The 10,509-nt window shown below is 38.5% G+C and overlaps 1 pseudogene; it reads right to left on the bottom strand.

The window, feature by feature from the left end:
- Positions 1–4,196, bottom strand: part of LOC126494656 (probable alcohol sulfotransferase) — a 22,112-nt pseudogene extending 17,916 nt beyond the window's left edge.
- Between the last annotated feature and the right edge of the window lie 6,313 nt (positions 4,197–10,509).

Raw genomic sequence — 10,509 nt, 5'->3', positions numbered from 1 at the left:
CCCTGACAACATTTGGGAGCATGAGGGAAGGAAGTAGAAGGAAGGGAAAAAGGGGAAGAGGAGCAGAGAAGGGGAGTTTTGGGGAGAGCTTGAGGGAATGGCATAGTTGAGATGGAGGAAGGACGGATATGAGATATCTTGATTGAGGGAGCCATGTTGGGGTCAGCAAGAAACCTAGCTCTAGAAAAATTTCCAGGAATCCTCAAGGATGATCCCAGATAAGACCCTAGCAATAGAGAGGGTGTCTTTACTGTCCTTGCCCTGTAGTCAGACTGATGATTATCTTTAATATCACCATAGAACTTTTGTCCAACAACAGATGGAAACAGAGACAAAGACCTGCATCAGAGCACTGGACTGAGCACCCAAGGTCCAGTTAAAGAGTGGAATGAGGGAGAGTATGAGCAAGGAAGTCAAGACCACGAGGGGTTCACCCACCAAGACAATGTGCCTGAGCTAATGAGACCTCACCAACTCCAACTGACCGGGCAATGAATGAGCATGGAATCAACCTAGTCCCTCTGAATGTGGTTGACAGTTGTGGCAGACTGAAGGGACAGTGACAATGGCACTGGGATTTGTATCTACTTCATGTACTGGCTTTTTGGGATCCTTTTCTCTTTGGATGTATACCGCGATCAAGCTGGATGTAGTGGGGAGAGACTTGGACCTTCCACAGGTCAGGGTGCCTTGTCCTCTCTTAATATTAGAGAAGGTGAGAGAAGGATGTGTGCAAGACTGGAAGGGAAGTGGGAGGAGGAGAGGAAGTGGAAATTTGAATTGGTATTTTTTAAAGTAATAAAATGAGAGAAATGTCTTTGAGCCAATAGCAACTCCTATATTTGATAGGACACTCACCATTTCCTTTGAGGAACCATTCAAAATACTTTATCAGGGAATCTGGATTCTTAACAAGGTTTGTCTTATGAAAGAAAAAATAACCAGACACAAGAACATCTCTGGGATTTCTGATGACATAGATCATCTAAAATGGAAAAACATGTATATGAGGGTTAATACAGTCATTCTTCACTTTTACCTGTTACAATTTATATGAAATGTCAATCACACAACATGACATTTCTAAAAACATTTATTAATTTTATTTGGAAAAACCATACTTAAGTATGATATAGTCAAGATCCTCTTTCAGACTTTAATTTGATTTACAAATACATAACAGCCAAATGACTGAGGTCACTATTACTGTAAAAAACAAAAACAATAATAAAAATCCAACACTGATTCTATAGTTGTAAAAAAAACAATATCTTACAGTGTGAAAGATTATCCACCTGCTGTGAAAGATCATCTTATCTACACAGAATATTGAGTACTGTGTTCAATCGATCTGCAATATGACAACCTTTTTGGTTTCTGTAACTATAACTATCCAATATAACTCTCAAAACAATCATGGTGCAGAGCTTAAAGCCAATGTGACATCACACAATGGTGAAAAAAAAGACCTACAGGAAACTAAGAAATGAAGAGTCAGAGAAAACAATTTCCTTTGGAAAAAGCATAACTATGGGTCACATAATGCTGAATACTCGTCCCAGAAAATATGCAGACAAGGAACATTGTACAGACAGAGCTGATTGATTATACTTAAGTATTTATAAATATGTAGAAATGTATAAATATACATATATAATAAAAATCAATGAGAAAGATACCATAAATCTGGAAAATGAGAGCTATATAAATGAGTGTGGAGGAAGGCATTGAGAGGGTGTTGTATACAATTAAATTGTAATCTCAAAAATAAGAGAAATAAGTTAAAAGTAAATAAATTTAATAAAAGGAAACATATTTTGAACCAATGCATTTGTGGAATTATTCTAGGATATATTTCTTTATGCCTCAATTTCTCCAGACAAAAGTTTGCCAAATTCAGATAAGACACAAACACATATTTTTGAATGGTCATAACTCAACTGTGATATTTTTTTAGGAGAGATAGTTCCTCTAAGAGTGTCTTTGCAGTTTAAGCATAAAATAATATTAAGTTCTGTGGTGGAGTGACTTCCAGTAAACGTTCTTACTAACAAAAAGCTATGAATATTTCTGATCCTTTCTGTAGTTCCTCTGTCAGGAACATGGGTGATTCCTGTGGTTGCGGATCTCAATGGACAGCTAGACCCAGCAAGACACAGTGGATACAGATGAGCCATAACTGTTGAACATCTACATGTTTTGGTGCCTGTTCATGCTGTTTCACCTATGAGGTAGTCTGTGTTGGGCATTTCACCCACTGTGCATGGGGTAGTTATAGAATCAAGATTAGCTAATTCATTAATTAATTACTTTGGTGACAGCAAAACAGTAATATCTATTGTACACTAGAATTTTAACTCTATTTGGCTTGTATATGTAGTTCCTTGATGCTCTAATTTGTTGTTCCACTTTCTGTCATATATCTGCCAGGATCACTGTGTGGTGATTGACATCATGGTACTTTGATTTAGTCTGAGGAGGGAACACATCAATATCACCTAGTGCATGAGAATCTTAACTTTCCTCCCTCAACCTACAAAAATCAGAGTCCATTTAAACAAGAGCTCCAGGGTCTTTCATGGCAGAATAAGTTCAATGAGCATTTGACCAAGCATTTCTCAATCACTGGATACTGACCTTGGCCTTGGAACTGAAGAAAGACTTGGGGAAAATATGGAAGGGAAGATGAGAGCTGATGAGGTGTGGTCCTTCCTGATTGGTTAAAATTGGATATCCCATTTTAGTCTCTAACCAGGGTGAGCGTTCCCAGGTAGGCTCAGATTGAATCCACTGGGGATTCCCCTTGGTCTGAATCAAGCAGACAATCTCAATCATCCAGTTAGTTCCTGAACAAGAAGGAAAATTGATGGTGAGTAATTTCAACATTATTTGTTAAAAAGCTTCAAGTAGAATTTAAAGTCACACTATTTACAGTGAAGCAGTTTCCAAGTACACAGACCTGTGTACTTGTCTACATGGTGTTAGCACAAAGTATATTGATCTAGCACATCCGCAATGCTTTACTTGGAAAACTGAAATTATACACAGTATACTTCACCTGCCTCCTGAACATCCCCAGCAGTCCTGGACCGTCATCAGTCTACATTCTGGTGCAGTGAATTTGAATATCCCAGATATTTCACAGGGATGAAGTTATAAAATCTGTTCTAGCTTGCACGAAAAAAGCTAGACGAGCTCCCTTCTTTTAATACAATGCCCTTGAGATGCATCCATCCTGCAGTGTGTCTGTGAGTACTGCTTGTCCTTAAGGTAAATAAATGCCCTCTTGTCTATTTAACATACACACTTTATCCAGGTTTGCATGCTCATTTCTCAGTGGATATTTATCTACCTTTCTTCCCTGGGCGATTGTTTGGATCTTCATCCTGAATTCCACTGTCCTTCATTTTCCAAGTTATTGCACATTCCTTGTCAGCAACCTGTTACTGTCCTAATGGTCACTGCTTCCTCAACCAGCAAACATCCCTTCCCTAAAAGTCAGTTTTGGTTCCTTGACTTTGAGACTCTTTCTACAACCTGACCAGGAACCATGATAATTCTCTACATGACATTTTACTCTCCATCACATATTATATCCATTCCTTTCTTTCTCTTGATGTTATTTCCTTTCTTTATTCTCATGATTCACCCTTTTCACTCACTCTTCTACACAGAGACACAACAATGCCAGAGTCTGCCTTAGTATCCATTGACAATGTTCTCTTCATTTCTTTTTTAAAAAAATGATTTTTTGATTTTTTTAAAAAAAGTACCAACCAAAATTCCCACTCCCTCCCTTCCTACCATTTCCTTCACACACACACTCCCACCCCACCCCCAAATAATCCTGCCTTAACTGATCTTTGACCTCACAGAGCAGGCTAAAGTCTTTCTCTGAGTGTAAGTATACTGACAAAATGCTCTCCTTACCCACAAAGCATTTTAAACATCTGATATACAGAACACTTCACTCATTGCCTAAATTAATGAGGATCAATGTCTCAATCTTCCTTATACAGTTCAAGACCATTCTCACTAACAGTCCTTACCTGATTTGGGGTAAGTCAATTTGATTGTATCTTCATCTCTAACCACAAACTTATCACTGATTTCTTTAAGTATTTCTTTTTCAATCCCTACTGCAGGGAAAGGTATTCCTCAAACCAAAGGTAGTCTGACATGGCCAAGAGCTCTTTGTGGGTGGTGTTAGGATTCCACCTTTAGCCACTTGTACAGCTTCTAAATAATCTTGAGAGCTAACAATTATAGTACTGCAAAAAGAAATCATTAACAGCCCATAGTTCATTCCAAAACTAACTACTGAGATGAAGAAAGAGATATTGTAACAGTAAGTCAAATGTTGTTGTATTAAGCAATTGTGAACTCATACAGAGATCATTCTCTAACATTTCTGAGCCTGAGTTCATGACTCCAAACTAGAAACTCAATAATAAGTGCTAGGTCATAGAAATGGGACTCACTTATCATGATTTTTAATTCAATTTAGCTTTCCAGATGGTTTCAAATGTGCAAAAAATTACAGAGATCGTACAAAATGTTGCAACAAGCAATTTCTTTTTTAAATAGTGATTGTCTTTTCAGAAACTCAAATTTCCTTAGCTGCATATAAGACTCCAACCCTTGCCCTCTACCCATCCAAACATCTCTTTATTTTCCATATGTATGTGTTCTTTAATTTTCATTGATACAAGCATATAATCACATGTTCTTATAACATACTGAGTCCATTTAGTTCTGTTTGTATGTGAATGTTTTCTGAGTTGAGCGCTTGGAAAGTTTTTTCAAAAGTCTCAGGAAACAGTCAAAGTAGCATAGTGTGTACAACTAAGAACAAAAGCTCCTGCTGCAAAAATATTTTAATTCTTGCATGTACTCTAGCCTGGAGAAACATGTGGAAATTGTATGAAAGTTTGAGTGATGGAGTACCAGACCCTGGTCTGTCTCTAGTCCCTCTCTCCTGTTGTTGAAATAGATATCGTCCATAAGTCATCTGAACATTTATAATGTCCCACCCTAAACATATCTACTGTGCTTGAGGCAACTTGGGACAGTTGGGGATAGTGAACAATGTACATCTGTGGCTGTAGTAGTTTTCTTCTTCAATGGGGTAACAAAGGGATCCACATTAATGTCTCAACAAAGTATTAAGGACCTAGTCATCATAAATACAAGTGAAACCCCCAAATTTTCTAGCTGAAGCTTCTTTAGTCTTTTGGTGTCAATTCCTACTCTACTTTCCTTTCTACCTCCTTCTTGGCATCAAGAGCTCCAGACCTGTGTGTGTGTGTGTGTGTGTGTGTGTGTGTGTGTGTGTGTAGGTAGGTACTGATGTAACCATGTTTTTTTCCATTCAGTATCTTCACCTTATGCCCAAGTCTGGGACACTCAGGTCTTCCACTGTCTTTTTTTTGTTTTGCAGACCTAGTTCAGGAACCAAGGCATACTTACAAACAAAAGAATTTCCAGAATGTTCTGTAATGATTGCCAGAGATAAGTGGAAGCTCTAAAACAGCTGCTGGGTCAATGTGCCCCTGTGGTTGCTGGTGTCCCTTTCTCTCTCAGTGTAGAGTCCATGTCTCCAGGCACATTCTCTCTGGGCTCTATTCCCAAAGTGAACCACAGCCTGGAAACTTTTCTCTATGGTGATCAGACCTGGGAGGGTGGGAGTTATTGTCTCCAGAGGGACCTGCCTGATTTTCAAGACCCATCTGCAGCTCCAGAGCCTGATTAACCTGAAACAACTCTAGTTCCAACTGTCCCATGCAGTAACTGAAGATCCAGCATTAGCTGAAGCTCCAGTTACAACAGGTGCTCTAGCACCAGTTAAGAAGTATGCTTGCCTTTCTGAACCATGTTCTGAGCAGCTCTAGAAACACACCTTTGAAACCTGAACCCTTCAGTGGATTTGCAGACTTAGAGTTACTTTCTGGCATCACACAGCCCCTCTTACCCTTGGAACAAGAACCCTTGGTTCTAGCTAAAAAATCTTGATTTTAAAGAAGAGGTAGCCATGTATTCAAGGCTCAGGAGATTTCTGAATGTGTGGGGATTGATGGTTGGGTGCTCCTGTATCTTAAATACTACTGATCATATTTTTGTGTTGGTTTATAAATAGATTCAATGCTCACTTGTACTTTAGACAATTTTTACCTTATGACTTAATTGTTTGCTGGCTGAGGTTTTATTTATTTTGTATGGGTGGGACTTTCCTAGAGCTACTGTCACTCCTTCCTTCCCCTTCCAGACAGTAGAGTAAAAAGCAGAAGTTGCTACTGCATGCATATCAGTTGTTTTCTGACATTAATTCCAACTCTATTTCAGCATGGATGAATGACCATTTTACTGAACTCTCTTTTTTCTCCCCTTAATGCTGTACTATTAGCGCTGAGTGTTGGGGAGGAATTAGAAGAGCTTCTGGGTTTTTTCCCCTAGTTCAATAGATTCTATCTTTAGAATCTTTACCAGCATAGGATGCCTTTTTCAAATTGATCTTGGCCATTCTGTCTAGGTAAGGTAAAATTTCAAAATGGTATTATTTTGCATTGGCCTTTTTGCTAAATATCGTGTATCTCTATTTTTTGAGATAGACTTTCTGTATTTAGCCTTGACTGTCTTATAAACCAGGTAGACCCAGCTAGACTTGAACTTGAGACATACCTGCTTCTGTGTGCTGAGTGCTAGGATTAAAAGTATGAGCCACCACTGCCCAGCCTGTTGTTTGTCTGTTTGTCTTGAGGTAAGATCTCTCTACAAATAGAACTGGCTGTTACAGAGATCTTTGTGTAGATCAGGCTGGATTGACCTTCAGAATGATCTTCTAGGCTCTGCCTCCTGAGTGTTGGGATTCAAGTGTTAACCACCAAACCCAGCCTGTTAATCCAAGTCCAGTATATACAGTCTGTACTATACTAGGTTTAAAACTTGACTTTTCATTTTCTTTCTTTTATTCATTAAACTGGCTTTCTTTTTGTATCCCTGGCTTTCATGGAACTCTTTAGTAGACCATGCTGGCATAGAACCCATAGAAATCCACTCACCTCTTCCTCCCTAGTACTAGGATTAAAGCTTTGTGTGTTACCACACTTTTTTATGGATGCTCGTTCTTTATTTTTTTTTCAAATAGGTTTTCTCTGTGTATCTCTAGCTGTCCTGGAATGGAACTCATTCTGTAGACCAGGCTGGCCTCATTTCACAAAGTTCTTCCTGCCCCGAAAACCATATAGAAACTATATTAATTATAATACTGTTTTGGCCAACGACTCAGGCATATTTCTAGCTAGCTCATAAATTTTGAATTAATTCATTTCGATTAATCTGCATATTGCTACGAGGCTGTGGCTTACTTGGTAAAGTTCCCATATGTCTTTCTTTATTGGCAGCTTTATGGCATCTCCCTGACTTTGCCTACTTATGTTCTATATCTCTGCTTGAATATCCCACCTGGCTTTACTCTGCTAAGCCATTGGTTGAAGCATCTTTATTCATTGACCAATGGTAATAAAACATATTTATGCATACAGAGGGAAATCCCACACCATCCACCTGCCTCTGTCTTGTAGCTGCGTAAATTAATGCAGGCAGATTGTAAAGAATGTATACACAGCTTTAATGGGGAAATTAGACTAACAGAACCATGGTTTGCGCAGAGAACCAGAAGCAGGAAGGGGCGCATGGGCTCTTGCACGCCCAATTTATAAGTAAACATTTGCCTGAAGCAAGTCCGCCCCCTAAGGGGCTGTCTTAACCCTACATCTCCCCCTTTTGTCTAAATAAGACAGAACTAAACCAAATACAACTATAAACAATAATAACAAATAATAAATATAACCAACAATATTGAGAACAAACGTTTTGCTAGACATTCTATCTCAAGGAGTCTAAATAATGTAGAGAGTTACTACAATTATATAATCTTCAACTCTGTCAAAGATCTGAGAAGGGAATAAATATTACTTAACAAATGAGAGATATCCAAAATGTGCAACAAATGACAGAGACAACTGACTACCTGCGCAATCACCCAAAGTCTCGTTTGCAATGTTGAGTCAACCAACTTTGGCTAAGGCCTAACATAACTGACATACCATTATCAAATGCAAGGAACTTTCTTAGAATTATCCTACCCTGTCTTGGCAAGATAAGACAATCCTTTTTCATATCTTAGTCAGTAGTTGAGGTATGGGCTTTTCTTAACCCGAAGGCCAGTTCTGCCAAGAAGACAAGCTCCCAGTGGAGTGTCTTTGATGCTCAACGTTCTCTCGGGAGTATAGTGGCATTGCCAGGAATAATTGTGTCTTGTTGGCAAAGAATTCTAGGTTAGATTAAAGGCCATTTTCTACAGCTCTTAGAAGAGGCTGAAGATTATACTAAATATAATCTCTATGTATCTAGAATACCTTATCAACCTAAAAATAAACATGACAAACATACAATTCTCAATAACTATCTAACTTGAAGACAAAAAGAATAAACAACTGTGCAATATATGAAGACAATGATCTTCACCTGTAAACAATGTCATTACATATCAAATGTAAACAATGTTATTACATAAATAGTATCAGAGGTAGAAATGTACATTGTGATATGGTAGATGTATCAATACAATATAAGCATACTCTTATAGAAAAATAGAGGTAGGAACACTCACATTCAATATTCAATATATCAATATACAAGAAACAGTACCAATATAATTTTCTAAAAACAGTAAATCACAAATACCTATCATCCCATCAAACCAGTTATTCCCCCTCCTTATTTTTGAAAATACCCCTAATACCAGAAAATATCTCCCCATCCCCTCAACGCTGAACCAACCACTAAAAGATGTCCCTGACCCTGAGGGCAAACTCTGTTGGGAGAGGGGATGTCGTCCTCTATAATTGCTTCTAGCTGACATGGGGGTGACGTTCTTCTTAGGGGCTCCTGTGAAAGCAAATGATGGTAAAATTTCCAAATTAACCTTCTACCTAAGAAAATTATAACTAGTCTCTGAGCGTTTTGAGAAAGTCCAGCCAGAGTGTTGTCAAAAATGTGCACCATTCAAAATTGTCTCGTGCAGTTGGTACCAAAAATCAGGTCTATAATTAGCACTTAAAGTATATATATATTCATGATGTCATAAAAACCAGATTGAGTTCCAAAAATGTAGCGGCATAAATTAATGCAGGCAGATTGTAAAGAATATATACACAGCTTTAATGGGGAAATTAGACTTACAGAACAACGGCAGGAAGGGGCCCGCGGGCTCCCGTGTAACCGATTTATAAGTAAACATTGGCCTGAGGCAAGTCCGCCCCCTAAGGGGCTGGCTTAACCCTACACTGTCTCCCTGAGTTCTGGCATTAAAGGCGTGCACCACTTTGTTTTATATTTTAAATTTGACCTTACTGTCAGATCTTTCTCTGTGACAACACTTTTCCTGTAAAGATGCAGCACACAAATGTGTTCTCACTCCAGGCCTGGAACTAGTGACAGAAAAAGAGCACAGATAGACCACCAAAATCCAAATTGTGAATGGTGAGTTTTATTAGAGTTCCTGTGGAATTTATTAATGCAATATCCAATTACTTATTTTTATATAGGAGAGAAGTCAGTTGGTGAATCTGTATTTCTAAAAACGGGAGTAGCTGTACCCTGGGAAGTGAACTGAGGGTTCCTTGTTACTGATTAAACGCAGGTCAGTTCCTCACACAGCCACCAGTCTTGTCTACTAAATACCTATTTAGCTTGGGGCCAATCTGTGAACAGAATCTAAGGTTATCCAATCTGGTAACGTGAGTGAACCACCCACAGGGAACCAAAACCTCACCTTCTTAATGAAGGTGAAGAAATCCTCTAAATACTGCTCCGATACTTTCAGTCCTCTACTTGTCATCATATGTTTAAATACTGAGTAAAACATTCTTTCCTGCTTTGACTCAGTGAACCTCATGGTTTAGTTCAAGATTACTTGCACTTAACTGATGATCTTTTATCAGTGAAACTGCGAAGTCCTGGCAAGAGCCTACTCATTACCTTGAAAAGAAAAGAGAGAAATTACATGTCCAAGAGTCCCTGTTCGAGCGCCACCTACCATGGACTGGCTCACCTAGACCATGGGAGAAGCAGGGTCTTGGTACTCAGGAAGGCACAAGGTCAACAGTGACAGACAGACACAACACACAAAAGAGCGGTTGGAATCTGCTGCAATTTTACTAAATTTATGTTTTCATTATATAGTATTCAAACAAAGAACAAATCAGAAGGTCATGTATCATCTGTTGGCACAGTATGAAAGCTTCTTTTAGTCAGATCATCGATTTCTAAGAAGAGCATATTTTCAGGAACAGGTGTTAGACATAAAACAAATCCTTTGAAGAGGAACTCTTGTCCCTGGGAATGTAAACCTCAGACAAGTGGTTTCATCTTATCTAAGAATAGAGAGCTACTCTTTCTAACCCTTTCTTTTTTAAAAATTTTTAAATTTCTTTTTATTGAAAAAAA

The sequence above is a fragment of the Alexandromys fortis genome, unplaced genomic scaffold (genome assembly GCF_014885135.2).
Source record: "Alexandromys fortis isolate MF-2015 unplaced genomic scaffold, M_Fortis_MF-2015_v1.1 scaffold_381, whole genome shotgun sequence".
NCBI classification, from domain to species: Eukaryota; Metazoa; Chordata; class Mammalia; order Rodentia; family Cricetidae; genus Alexandromys; species Alexandromys fortis.
This window is presented reverse-complemented; position numbering and strand designations above follow the sequence as displayed.